The 14,594-nt window shown below is 44.8% G+C and overlaps 1 long non-coding RNA gene across 2 annotated transcripts; it reads left to right on the forward strand.

Annotated features, from left to right (window-relative positions):
- The first annotated feature begins 1,742 nt into the window (after nt 1-1,742).
- On the forward strand, nt 1,743-12,252 carry LOC135968076 (uncharacterized). 2 transcript variants are annotated; one of them, XR_010582521.2, is made up of 3 exons: nt 1,743-1,892; nt 4,793-4,819; nt 10,048-12,252. It is a non-coding gene; the product is annotated as an uncharacterized lncRNA (long non-coding RNA). The 2 variants fall into 2 exon arrangements; XR_012426777.1 differs by lacking the exon at nt 4,793-4,819.
- The last annotated feature ends 2,342 nt before the right edge of the window (nt 12,253-14,594 follow it).

A 14,594-nucleotide genomic window follows, 5' to 3' on the forward strand; every position in this document is an offset into this window, starting at 1 on the left:
CCCCCGGATCAGAAAGAGGAACTTGCTTATCGCTGAGCGTGCTCTTTCCCTGCAGTTCTCCACGCCCGCCTGGGCTCTGGGGTGGGGCAAATCTGCGCTCGCATCCCAGGTCCCTCAAATATTGGTCCAGCCCGTAGTCCTGATAAAATGATTCCAGGTCAGTGACTCAGTTTCCTCATCCAGAGAGTGGAGGCAAATGCTACTTCATTGGAGTTGCTGTGAGGTTTAAACCAAAAAAAAAAAAAGTAAAATGCTAATTCGGCAATTAGGAATCCCTCCACAAATAGTAGCTATTGTTTTATGGCTGTCATCGTTTATGTTTTATGGAAGCTGCTGTTTCTAAAGTCCCCCACCAGTCCCCCGGCAGCCCCTCTCCTCTGGCAAGTCCCCACACTGTCGCTGCAGATAGGAATTTTGTTCCTCTTCCCACTGATCTTTGCCGAACACTGCCTAGTTTCAGGACGCCCTTCCTCGTAAATAAACTCACTAGGTTTTCCACAGCAAACTTCACCAGGCAAAGAACTGAAGCTCCGCGACCAGTTAGTTGGTGGAGGCGCAGAAACTTGTCCTCGGACCCCGCGCAGAAGCCGTCGCCCTCTCCGAGGCTCCGTACCCGACTTGGCTCTGCGAATTGGGCCAGCCGCTGCTTCTCCGCAAGGCCCGAGGGTTCGCCAAGGAGGGGAGAAGAGGCACAGGCCGCCCGAGACTGGTCTTTGGGCAGCCGAGGGCGCGGGGTGACTCAGGCAGGCGTGCGACCTCCGACTGCCCAGGGTTGGGCCCGGGATAAGAGCTTTGCTTGAAAGTTCTCTGGGTGGCAGAGACTCGGGCAACCGGAGCCTGTGCCTCCCGCGGAGAAGAGCTCGGACTCCAGAGGTCGCGCCGCCTTGGGCTTGAATTCAGTCCTTCCTTACTGCCCGTGGCTTTGCTTACATCATTTAACTCTCAGTTTCCTCGTCCATACAGTGGGCTCATAAGGAGGCGGTAAGGAGATGACGATGTCTTTGAAGAGTTTGGGACAGGGCCTGGTGTAGCCTCCCGGACGCCTGGTGGGGGTGGAGGAGGTGATGCGTTGTTGACAGGAGAAACCGACCTCCCAGGGGGGCCCAGGGAGGCAGCGGAGAGCGAAGTCCTGCTGGGCGGAGAGACCTCGAGGAGAGTACCGGGAGAGGAATGAACGCCGCGGACCGCCCCTCTGGGTTCCACCCGACCCTTGGAGGCGGGACGGTGGGCTCTGTCCCGACCCCTCAGGCAGCTGGACCGATACCTCCCGGATCAGACCCCACAGGCAGACTCGCGTGGGGCCCGAAGTGTGTAGCTCAAACTCTGAGCGGCCACCCTCAGCCAACGGGCCAGTGGATGCGAATCGAGGACCTTGAGGGGAGGGGGCGCTCAGAGCTGCATGCCTGTGCACGGTGCCGGGCTCTCCAGAATGAGGGAACCGTAAGGAGATCTCCAAGGAAGCCGAAAAAAGCAGCCAGTTGGGCTTCGGGAAAGCCTTTCCCCAAAGGAAGTGATCTGGTCCCAGAACTCCAGGGTTGACCCCAGTACCTGACTTCTCCGGGAGCTGTCAGCCTCCCTCTGTTCTTCGGGCTTGGCGTACTCCTTTCATAATGGACAGACACCAGTGGCCTTCAAAAGGTCGGGGGTAGGGGAACGGAGGAAGTGGCCTTGGGTGCAGAGGAAGAGCAGAGCTCCTGCCAACGCTGAACGCAGTTAGCCCTGCGCAAGCGCGCGCTGGCTCAGCATATGCGCTCCAGAGCCGGCAGGACCGCCCGACCCTGCTCACCCCGAGGAGAAATCCAAGAGCGCAGCCACCTGCACCTCCATGCCCCAAAGACCGTCCAAGCTGGAGCCACCAGCCCTCCATTCCTCTTCGATTCTTCAACCCCAAGGTAAGGTAAGTTCACCCAGCGCCGCCCAGCTATGCGCGCGATCCGCCGGCGGATCACGCGCGGAGCCCCTACCGAGAGCTCCATGCGCGCCCCCAACTCGCGGATCGCGTTCCTAGCTCTGTCCAAGCTGCTGAGGCCCACGATTCGGAAAATCCGGCACCAGTTTCTCACCATACACCGTCACGTGGAAACCACTGAAAATGGGAACCCGGGTGGAGTATCTGGGAGCGCACGCTTGTCCAGGGGGACCTGAGCTATGGGACTTTCTCCAGGTCCCTCTGTTTCCTGCCGGCGTAGGAAACTCGTAGTGTCGGATCTCATAGTGACAAAAGATAGTGCATGGGAAACAAACAAAAAACGCCCCTCCTTTTCTTCTGCAATGTAGTTTTTCCTGTAGGTGGGCTAACATAGTACTTGAAGAAGTTCTCACCTTGAAAAGTTAAATCCATACCATACAGTATCTGACAGTCGGTGATGATTTCGGGTCATGCATATTGTTTTTAACAGGGCTGATGTCCATGAATAACTTGTTCTTCGCTCCAGCACTGGGGCCTGAACGCATTCAGCAACATATGTTGGGTTCCTGCTTTGTTGCAGCATGGCTGGAAGCCTCACAGTGCTTGCCCTGGAAGCACAGTTTTTACAAGACAAATCACCATCTTCCCACTTGATGGTCAATACCGTCATGGAGATTGAATTGATTATCAGTGACTGAATTTACCAGAGTAAATAGAAGTCACTATGATTCCCCAAAATGAATGTCTCCTTTTGAACAAGAGTTGTTTTGATTTCTTAATTTTGGCCTCCTTAGTCTAGCACTGCCATCCTCTCCTTCAACCAGTTCAGTTCAATGCATTTAAGTTTGACTGAAATTTAAGTATTGTACTTTCCTTTTCAAACTGGTGAAATCTACCTGTTCTATTTCCATCCCCCCACTACCCATTCTCTCTCTCATTCTCTCTCTCTCTCTCTGTGTGTGTGTGTGTAGGTGTGGTTTGTGTCTGAGGGTGAGTCTCCCCATCTTTGTGTTTCTGAGGATGCCTGTGTAACCTATGTGCCTATGTGTGTTTGTGTGCATGGGTTTAGGATGGTCTTATGTGGGTTGCCATGGTGACAATGATCAGGTGTATCTGGGGACCAAGGAAATCTTCCTATATACATTTTATTTTATTTACTTATTTATTAATTTTTGCGACAGAGTCTCACTCTGCCGCCCAGGCTGGAGTGCAGTGATGTGATCTCCGGTCACTACAACCTCCGCCTCCCAGGTTCAAATGATTCTCTTGCCTCAGCTTCCCGGGTAGCTGGGATTACAGGCACCAGCCATCAATTTTTGTATTTCAGCCTGGTGAATTTTCGTATTTTAATACAGACGGGGTTTCGACACGTTGGCCAGGCTGGTCTTGAACTCCTGACCTCAAGTGATCCACCCACCTTGGCCTCCCAAAGTGCTGGGATTACAGCACAGCCATCTCACAGGTGTCTGATGGCATTGCTGATGATGAAAACTGTCCGCTCAGGTTACTGTCTCAATTCTTTGGGTTGACACAACGTTTGAAGGCAAGAAGTGCTGTCTTTAGAATAACACAAAGTTGAAACTTTGGTAGAAGCTGACAGATTGCTAAAGTACTACCATAAGGAACTTTAAAATCTTCTCTTTCTAAAAAAGAAGTTCACAACTAAAGTATTTCGTGACCTCAACAAATTTACCTATAAAGCCTCCTGAAAATTAAGTATTTACAAATGTCAGGAGAAGGAAATTCTGGGTTGATACTGAATCAAGCTTTACTCCAACCCAGCTCTGACAGGCTAGATGTGGGAGCAATAAACCTGATGGAAAACTGAGGCAGGGCAGCAGGAAGCAGAAGGCCTCCTTGCAAAAGAAATGGGAATGATGCAGCCTCTTATCTGGCAGTCAGCCTTCAGGAAATTGCTTCCCATGGTCAGCTTGAGCAGTGCGAAGAGACTGGCAGGAAACACTGGGTAGGAAGGGGAGGTCAAGGTCTGCAGATAATAGCAGCTACAAATACGTGATTTCAGAGTGAAAGTGTCTGGCTGAAAGGGATGAGGCTTATAGGCTACCTAGTGATAACCTGTCAATACCAGCTTCCAATATTAAAATGTGGTATATTTACACATCTATAAGATGGAATGCACATGATAAAATTATATTCCTTCCAGGTGCAGTGGCTCACACCTGTAATCCTAGCACTTTGGGAGGCCAAGGCGGGCGGATCACCTGAGGTCGGGAGTTGGAGACCAACCTGACCAAAACGGAGAAACCCCGTCTCTACTAAAAATACAAAATTAGCCGGGCATGGTTGCACATGCCTGTAATCCCAGCTACTCAGGAGGCTGAGGCAGGAGAATCGCTTGAACCTGGGAGGCAGAGGTTGCAGTGAGCCAAGATTGCACCATTGCACTCCAGCCTGGGCTACAAGAGTGAAACTCTACCTCAAAAAAAAAAAAAAAAAATTATATTCCTGATGTTTCATTAAAATTATTTCCTCTGTAAATGAGATCCCATGGCTTTTGAAAGCATAAATAGCTCTAACTTTAAGTAGTATTCTATCATTCAACTTTAGATTGAACACCTTGGAGTCCTTCCCTGAACATAGAGCATATAGAAACCTTAAATATATGCCATATTATCAGCACGCATTCAAGATAGTCGTCTATATTGTGGAATACTCTGAAATCTCACTTCTAATGATAATTACACATCTAAAAAGTGTAAAGAAGCTGATCTGATCACCACACATAATATGGAGTTAAACATCACTATGTACCCCATGTATATGTACAAGTACTATTTGTCAATTCAAAAAAAATTACGTGTAGCAATATTTTTGCTGTTAATTATTTACGTCATTGAATAAATTCTCTCTCTCCTCTTTCAGAATTCTCAATGAACCTGATTTCCAAAGGTATAACATTTTGAAGTCATTTCTCTTATTTACATATGCTCTAGAAAATTCAGAAGTTCCACACTTCTAAATATGTCTGGAAATACTGCTAATTTGAAATCGACATATTACATGGAATTATTTCCACTTCATAGTTCTAGAAACAAACAAAAAAATGTACAAAATAAGGCCAGGCGCGGTGGCTCATGCCTGTAATCCCAGCACTTTGGGAGGCCGAGGTGAGTGGATCACAAGGTCAGGAGTTCGAGACCAGCCTGGCCAATATGGTGAAACTCTGAAACCCTGTCTCTACTAAAAGTACAAAAATTAGCCAGGCCTAGTGGCAGGTGCCTGTAGTCCCAGCTACTTGGGAGGCTGGGCAGGAGAATCACTTGAACCTGGGAGGCAGAGGTAGCAGTGAGCCAAGATCGTGCCACTGCACTCTAGCCTGGGCAACAGATTGAGACTGTGTCTCAAAAAAAAAAAAGGTACAAAATAGAGTTGGGCAAGGTGGCTAATGCCTGTAATCCTAGCACTCTGAAAGGCTGAGGAAAGAGGATTGCTTGAGCCTAGGAGTTTAGGACTATGATTGCAGTGACCTATGATTGTGCCACTGCACTCCAGCTTGGGTGACAGAGCAATACCTTGTCTCCAAATAAAGCATTTTTAAATGTTCAAAACAATCTCTAAGAAATAAAAAATTGGCCGGCACGGTGGCTAATGCCTGTAATCCTGGCACTCTGGGAGGCTGAGGTGGGCAGATCACTTGAGGGCAGGAGTTTGGGACCAGCCTGAGCAACATGGTGAAACCCTGTCTCTACTAAAAATACAAAAATTAGTCAGGCATGGTGGCGAGCACCTGTAGTCCCTGCTAGTAGGGAAGCTGAGGCAGGAGAGTCGCTTGAACCCAGAGTGGTTGCAGTGAGCCGAGATCGTACCACTGCACTCCAGCCTGGGCAACAAGAGCAGCACTCCATCTCAAAAAATAATAAATAAATAAATAAATAAATAAATAAATAAATAGAAAATATTATATAACTGAATTTATTGCAATCAATGAATGCGTGGTTTATTTTTATTTAATATTAAAAGACTATGTTTCTAGGCCCTAAGGACAGGAGAGTGGATAATTTCTCCTGTGGATGATTGGACCTTTCCACAGAAACACAAACAGATTGTATAAAGCACAAGCCATTGTTCATGCTACCCTTTGTCCTCCAGTCCAGTGGAGGAAACAAAGAACAATCCCTGGCCAAATGCACAAATTGAAAGTGCTGTTTCTCACTACCTTGGGCGGGCTTTAGCTTCCGGTTTTGTGTTCCCTATTTACTGCCCTTCTGAACTAGGGCAAATAACTTGATCCATTTGAGCTTGTCTACTCCCCTGTGAATTAGGGATAATCCCATCTCATGTGACTACTGTGAGAGTTAAGTAAGATAAGGTATGTGAAGAGCACATACTTGGGTGTGTGGAAAGCTTTATTTTTATTTATTAGGTACAAGGTCTTACTCTGTTGCCCAGGCTTGAGTGCAGTGGTGTGGTCCTACGATCTTATGGTAGCCTCAAACTCCTGGGCTCAAAGCAATCTTCTCACCTCAGCCCCACATGTAACTGAGACCACAGGCACGTGCCACCAAGCCCAGCTAATTAAAAAAAAATTTTTTTTTTGGACATGGGCATCTTGCTAAGTTACCCAGGCTAGTCTCAAACTCCTGGGCTTGAGCAATTCCCTTGCCTTGGCCTCCTGTGGCTGGGATTGCAGGTGAGAGCCACGTCACCTGGCTGTGTGCCACCTCACCTGGCTGAGTGGAGCCCTTTAGAAGGATGTGGTTTTTCCAGAAGCTGAGGCCTTTCTTGCCCTACTAAATCACAGACAGCTCTTTGCTCAGTGGACCTCAGGGGAGGCAACAACTGCCACACCAATTAGATGTATGCCCTTTTCCCTGGAGCCCTGGAGTCCTCCCTCAGATGGGGACAACTAGGTCTTGTCCTGGCTCTTCACAAGAGAATGTCTGGACTGCAAAGTAACATTGAAGCTGACCAGGCATAAGCAAAAATAAACCACCACCTGTATAAAACACAGAGGCAAAAGCCGGCTGCACTGACTGAAGTTACACGTCAAACAGCATTGATACCCACATGCAATTAGCTTTACTTGTAAGGCACAAGCATTTCAGCCAATTTAAGGATAGTCTGATGACCAAAGATAGAAAGCCTCTTGACAAAGTAGAATATTTTAGGGATCTCTAGCCCCCGGCCCCAAAGAATAGGAGATTGTTCCAAGACCTTCTTAATAAATCATCTCCTTAGATGTTACTATATTGATGAGTGTTAACATATATATATATATAATATATATTTTATATATTTTATATAATATGTTGTATATTTTCAAACAGTAGGTTGCAACTGATTAGTCAATAAAGTCAGTTTAGCCAAGCGCAGTGGTTCACGCCTATCATCCCAGCACGTTGGGAGGCCGAGGCACTTAAGGTCAGGAGTTCGAGACCAGCCAGGCCAACATGGTGAAACCCCGGCTCTACAAAAAATACAAAAAAAATTACCTGGGCATAGTGGCACATACCTGTAATCCCAGACACTCGGGAGGCTGAGACAGGAGTTTTGCTTGAAACCAGAAAGTGAAGGTTGCAGTGAGCTGAGATCACTCCAGCCTGGGCAACACAGGGAGACCCCATCTCACAAAAAAAAAAAAAAAAAAAAAAAAAAAGTCAATTTAGTGGGTTGTTACCAGATTTTTATTTTTATATATATAATGTATATATGGAATCCAAGCTGCTTTGACTTTCTATTCTGCCATCCCTAAGTGTTGTGGACCTCCCTAGTCCCTTAGAGCACTCCAGCCAATACACTTACTTTCTCAGCTGCAGAGGAGAAGAGACAAATCAGAAGGATATGCATCTATGGTAGACAGAATAATGGCCCCTGAAAAATTGAAAGGTGTCCACATTGCAATTCCTGAAACCTGTGTCTGTGTGCCCTTACAGGGCAAAAGGGATTTTTGCAGATGTAATTAGATTAGATACTTAAAATAAAGAGCTTATTCTAGATTATCCTTGTAGGCCCTTCCTCTAAGTCAGTGTTTTTCAAACAGTAGGTTGCAACTAGATTAGTCAATGAAGTCAACTTAGCGGGTTATTACCAGATTTTTTTAAATTAGATAAAACATAGTAGAGAATATCAGAGTGCATTATACATAGTGAGGATAAACATTGCTTCATGTAACTTTTTTAGTTATACATGTATATGCCTAACAGATCAAAATATAAAATATATTTTGACTTTGTAACTTTGTTACAAAGTTTTGAAAACACTGCTTGGAATGGTATGATCTTCATTTTATCTGTGTTAACCATTTGGTTTTTTGTTTTGTTTTGTTTTGTTTTTAGTGCTCTATTCATCATATGCTTTTATTAGAAACCAACTCACATCTATTTTGGAGAGAGAAAGTTGAGCTAGGAGAGAGAGAGACTGAGGGCCAGGGTAAAACTCATGTTAAATACTTTTCAAATAAGGTATGATTGTTAAAGTCTTTTTTTTTTTTTTTTTGAGACAGAATCTCACTCTGTCACCACCTAGGCTGGAGTGCAGTGGTGCAATCTCAGCTCACTGCAGCCTCTGCCTCCCAGGGTTCAAGCGATTCACCTGCCTCAGCCTCCCGAATAGCTGGGACTACAGGCGCACGCCACCGCGCTCAGCTAATTTTTTGTATTTCAGTAGAGACGGGGTTTCACAGTGTTAGCCAGGATGGTCTCCATCTTCTGACCTCGTGATCTGCCTGCCTTGGCCTCCCAAAGTGCTGGGATTACAGGCGTGAGCTACCACGCCCAACCTGATTGTTAAACTCTTAATCTCAGCCTCAGAGTCAGTCTTCCACAGTATGCTTTGTGATGCTGGAGGTGGGCTGAGGCGCTGAAAATGACATTCTCCTTTGGCAACGGGCTATCGGTCAGGCTCTGCTACTCAGCACTGGCCAGGAGGGAGGCTTCAAGGTGCAAGGCCAGTGGAAGGACTTGTTTCTTTCTGCCTCCAGTTACTTCAGCTGTGAGCTAGGCCATGCTTCTCCTGGTAGTGGCAATTTATTCCATTAGCAGCAGTATTCCGGTTTGCAGTTTCTTCAGAATCAGCACTGCCTCAAAGATATCAACACCAGTTGGCCAGCAACCCCTTCTCACAGGTGTGAGTCCCAGCTCTGTGAAGCCCCTCCTTCAAGCTTCTTCATTTTCATATTTACAACCTCTTTATTTTATTGCCTCAGCCCTGGGGGGCTGGTAGCTGCATTTTGCAGTTACTCCCTGATGCCTTAGTACAAGCTTGTCCAGTCCCTGGCAGTGGCCACATGTGACCCAGGACAGCTTTGGATGTGGCCCAATAAAAATTCATAACTTTCTTATAACATTATGAGATTTTTCTGCAATTTTCTTTTTCAATTCATCAGCTTCATTAGTGTTAGTGTGTTTTATGTGTGACCCAGGACAATTATTCTTCTTCCAGTGTGGCCCAGGGAAGTCAAAAGATTGGACACCCTGCCTTAGTGCCTTTGACTGGAAGGGCCTATCAGCTTATACTTCCTATGTTTGCCTGCCTGCCTTTTTTTCTCCTGTCTTGGCTTCTCTTAAAACGTACTGAGTAGGGAGCCACGGTGGCTCAGGCCTGTTGTCCTGGCACATAAGGAGGCGAGGCTAGGCATTCCAGGCCAGCCTGGGCAACATAGAAACCTCTCATCTATATAACAATAATAATAATAATAAAATGTACTAAGTAACTATACTAGGGTCTGGACTAGGCTCTGGGTCCTCTGTAAACTCTGTTAAAACACAACCATGGAACCAATGAGTTTCATGTTCTCCATGAAACTTCCCAAACGTCCCAAGTACCCCCCTGTGGTGTCTTCCTTCTAAGATGGCTGCCAATCAATCGTGCCTTTTGGTTTCCACACCTTTATGTCCTCCCGTCCCACATTGAATCTGGGCTGAGCCTGTGACTCACTTTAACTGCAGCAAAACTGATGCTGTGCCCCTTCCAGGCCGAACATCTTTTTTTTTTTCTTTTTTTGACACAAGGTCTCATTCTGTTGCCCAGGATAGAGTGCAGCTGTGCAATCCCAGTTCACTGAAGCCTTGACTTCCCTGGCTCAAGTGATCCTCCTATGTCAGCCTCCTAAGTAGCTGGGACCACAGGCACACACCAACATGCCCAGCTAATTTTTTTTTTCTTTTTTGTTGAGACAGGTTCTCACTATGTTGCCTAGACTGGTCTCAAACTCCTGAGCTCAAGCAATCCACCTGCCTCGGCCTTTCAAAGTGTTGGCATGACAGGTATGAGTCATTATGCCCAGCCTGAGCCTAAAATTGAAGAAGAGCTCATATCTTCCACATTTGTGCTTTGGGAATCCTGGACCACCACGTTAAAAAAAAAATAGAAAAACCCAGCTGCCTTGCTGGAGAGACTATATCACGATGTCCTCACAGGAAGATACTGCGTGGAGAAAAGAAACCCTGAGAACACCTGAGAAGAGAGGCCCAGGCATCCCAGCATCTCAGTTGAGCTCCAGAAAATCCCAGCCCTAGTCATCATCTGACTGCAATGACATGAAGCCTGCAGAAGAACTGCCCAGCTGAACCCAGTTAATCTACAAAATGTGAGAGATAATTAACCCCTAAGTTTTGGAGGTGGTTTGCTATGCAGTAATAGATAACTGAAATGCCCCTTCCCCATTCTATGTTCTTACTCTTTAATCACATAGCACCTTGTCCATTTGTACTTCTCTTATATTCCTACTCAAGCTGCATTGTCTCTCTCCCCTAAGAAATGGTAAGTTTCTAAAGGGTGGTGATTGCATCTTTTTTTATTTTATCAGAAAAAGTTCAGTATAGAAAACAGAAACCACTCAAGGCATTTCCAGCAAAAGGAGATTAGGTATTTACAAGATTATTGAAAGGCACAGCACTAGGCTTTTGGCTTCAAGGTCATATCACCATGATTGTAATGCATAGGTCTAAAAATTGCTGGTACTACCACAGCTCTACCCTATATCCAAGAAAATGATGTCCAGACAGTGGAATGTGGATTTGGCCATGCAAATACATCTGCCAGAACCCGCCAGCCACTATGACAAGAACAATGACTTCCGTCTTCTTTCTGTCCTCCAGATATTGCATGAATTCATCTAATTGACAGAACCTTCATTGCACCTAGAAGTCTTGTTGCTAAAACATCTGGAAAAGCCAGGCATGGCAGCATATACCAGTAGTCCCAGCTACTCAGGAGGCTGAGGCAGGAGGATAACTGGAATCCAGGAGTTTGAGGCCATAGTGAGCTATGATCACACCACTACATTTCAGCCTGGGCAACATAGGGAGAACCTGTCTCAAAAAAAGAAAAGAAAGAAAGAAAGAAACCTTCTGGAAACTGTAGCTTTTAGCATTCCAGTTAATTCTATACAGGGGAGAATATAGATGGAGTTAGAAATGGATGATAAGGGCCAATTAACAGCCTGTAGTGCATTTCTGAATCCCTAGCCCTAACACAAGCTCTGATAAGTAGAAAGTCTGGTAGGCCTGTTGAATGAATTGATGAATGTACAAATTAATTTGTTATCCATCAGGCAGTGTCACATACAATTATAGTCCCCTCCTACGCTAGATGCTAGGAAGACAAAGGTGAATAAATGGTAAAGATATTTCCAAAAAGCAAAATCTAGAGATAGAGCTGAGTTGTGAGAGGAGTGGGATACAAGTATGAATTCTGTAAGATTCTCAGTGTTATCTGTGGAGCCCATATCTTTCGCTCTCTCATGAAAGTAAATAGACAAATACAGAATCCATTTCAGATGTTAACCTCTTCAACATGTTTTGCAAATGTAAGTTATTTCTCCCAGAAATAATAAGGCTGCTTTTCCAAGGTCAGCCCTGTAGCTGATTCAAGAACGCGTTCCTAAAGCATATGTAAAGAAAAGAACTCAGACACCATCTACATACTTGAGAACAGACACAACTAAGGCCATTTTGACAGGTAAATTCTATGGCTTCCCCTTGTTATTCACACATACTATTTATTTCTCCCAGCTATCACTTAAAACACCACATAGCTTTCAATCCTCAGTGATGAGAAAAAGTGGAATAGAGACCAGAAATAGGAACTTGAGAGTCCAGTGTTCTTTACTTAGGCCAGCAATTAACTTGTAAAGGTTGTTAGGATCTCATTGTCAGCTGTATTATTTTTGCCACTTATAAAACACAGGCATTATGTAAATAACCAAACAATGCTGATAAAGTACTGAGTCCTCATCACTACAGTTGTTCCTATCTGCTCTATACTAAATCTATGACAGGATTTGTGTAATTATAGGGCGTGTGCCCCGTACTAAGCATCTCCCCCACACAATCCATTTAGCCACTCATAAACAAAAGACTAGGATTTTTTTAAAAAAGAAATTAGTTGATCTTACTAGGGTTTGTGGAATGTTTTTTATTTGTTTCCATTCCTATTATTGAGATTTTGTGCTTTTTCAGACAGTTGCTTATAGTTTAAAAAAAAAAAGACTAGACAAAGCTAGAACCAATCGTTAATAGTAGTAGTGAACTCTGGGGAGTGGAACTGGGTGTTCCTTTTATTTTACTTTATGTTCTGCCTTGTTTGTATTTTTCACAACGGGAATGTATTGATTTTAAAATTAAAAATAAACTTTGTAAATATTACCAGTGGCTAACTTTGAGTAGAGGGATTACAGAAGATTTTTTTATTATTTTAATATTTATATTGAGAAAAATAAGCATTATTTAAAAGAACATCAACTACATTGTCACTTTTCCTGCAGAAAGCGTAACAAGTGTATCAAGTTACAAGTAGGTCTGGCTCTTGGAAGTCTGTGAACCCTTCTTCACCTCATTAATCATTGGCTGACCTATAGAGACTCAGCAACCAGAAATAAAGGCATGAGGTCACACTGCACAGGGCTTGGGAAGGCTGTCTGACCTCACATCCGTCAGGCCCTCAGACCTCACGGTTCAAGGTCAGACTGACTGGGAAGGGAGTGGGAGTCTTCCTGGGGTGTGGAGTGTGGACACCATCAGAACCGGGCTGAGGAATACCAGGTACTGCAGAGCAAGTGGCCGTTGTTAAGGGATCTTCATATGGTGTGATTCCTTATTGTGGCTTTCTGTTTGCTTTCACTCCATTAACTTGTGTGAGCTGCTTAGTATTTACCAAGCACTGTGCTCATGCTTGGTGGGGGATAGAAAGAGGCAAAATATAGGATCCCAGCCCCCAAGAAGTCTCTCATCAAAAGTAAAAATTAGACAGGTAGAAAAGATAAATTATAACACAGTCAGACAAGTGATATAACACAGGTTTATTCCTCTCAAGGAATGCAGAGGAAGGAAAAATCAAGCCTGAAGGATTCAGTGAGTCTTAGCAGAGTTTCTCTTACAGTAGACAGCCTGGGGGAAGGTGGCTGGGAGAGGGAGTTCCAGGCCCAGAGAACACCTGGGGCAAAGATGCAGAGGCAAGAAAGAGCACAAACAAGGCACCCATGCCTAATCCCTATGTTCCTTTTGAATTGTTGCTGTCAGATTACCACAAATGCCGTGGCTTAAAATGACACGGGGAGATTTAACCACGGAATGTGGCTATGTGGTGACGATGGGAGCAAGAGACTGTGGTGATGGATGGGAGGGAAGGCCATGAGCCAGGGTGTGCAGGCAGCCTTTAGAAGTTGGAAAGGGTGGCCAGGCATGCTGGCTCATGCCTATAATCCCAGCACTTTGGGAGGCCAAGATGGGTGGATCACCTGAGGTCAGGAGTTCAAGACTAGCCGGGCCAACATGATGAAACCCCATCTCTTCTAAAACTACAAAAAATATTTATCTAGGCGTGGTGGCACATGCCTGTAATCCCAGCTACTTGGGAGGCTGAGGCAGTAGAATTGCTTGAACTCGTGAGGTGGAGGGTGCAGTGAGTCAAGATCACGTCACTGCACTCCAGCCTGGGCAACAAGAGCAAAACTCTGTCTAAAAAAGAAAAAAAAAAAAAGGTTGGAAAGGGCAAGGCAAGGAAATGGATTGTCTCCCAGAAACCTCCAGAAGGAACGAGCCCTGCCAACACCTTGATTTTAGACTCCTAGCCTCCAGAACTGTAAGAGAATAAACTTTGTCATTTTAAGCCATGAAGGTATTAAAATAATTGTAATTTGAGGTGGTTTGTTAAATAATAATAGATAATACGAACAGAGTTGGGTGCCTGGAAATAAGGTACTGCTTAAATACCTAAAACATAACTACCACGTTTAATTAGCCAATACTAAAACATGTGGTTTGAGGACTGAGTGGCAGGAAGAAGCCCGATAGGTATTGGGGTAAGCTGATGGTGAATATTTGAATAAAGTGAGAAAAATAGTATTTGAAACTGGAGAAAATAAAATATTTATTATATATTGGCAGAAAATTTGGCAACACTGTCATCTGAGATAATATGGAAAACAGGAAGGGTACTTAATAAGCTCAAGTCATCCAGCTAAGGAGATTTCTGGGCAGAGTACTGAAGGTGCCACCAGCTTCTTACAGCTGCCTATGTAAAATCTGAAATGATGAAGATGAAATTTTTTTAAAAATGTGATGTTCAGCTTTCTAGTCAAATTAAGAAGATACATAGAGGGCTTTCAGCTGAATTTATCCAGCAGGAGATTTTCAAGGCAAGAAAAGACCTCTAGGGAAGATCAAATCTAGGACACAGTCAAGAAAATGTGTTCTCAGAATAAAAATGAAGACAAACATGTGAC

The sequence above is a fragment of the Macaca fascicularis genome, chromosome 17 (assembly GCF_037993035.2).
Source record: "Macaca fascicularis isolate 582-1 chromosome 17, T2T-MFA8v1.1".
Classification (NCBI taxonomy): Eukaryota; Metazoa; Chordata; class Mammalia; order Primates; family Cercopithecidae; genus Macaca; species Macaca fascicularis.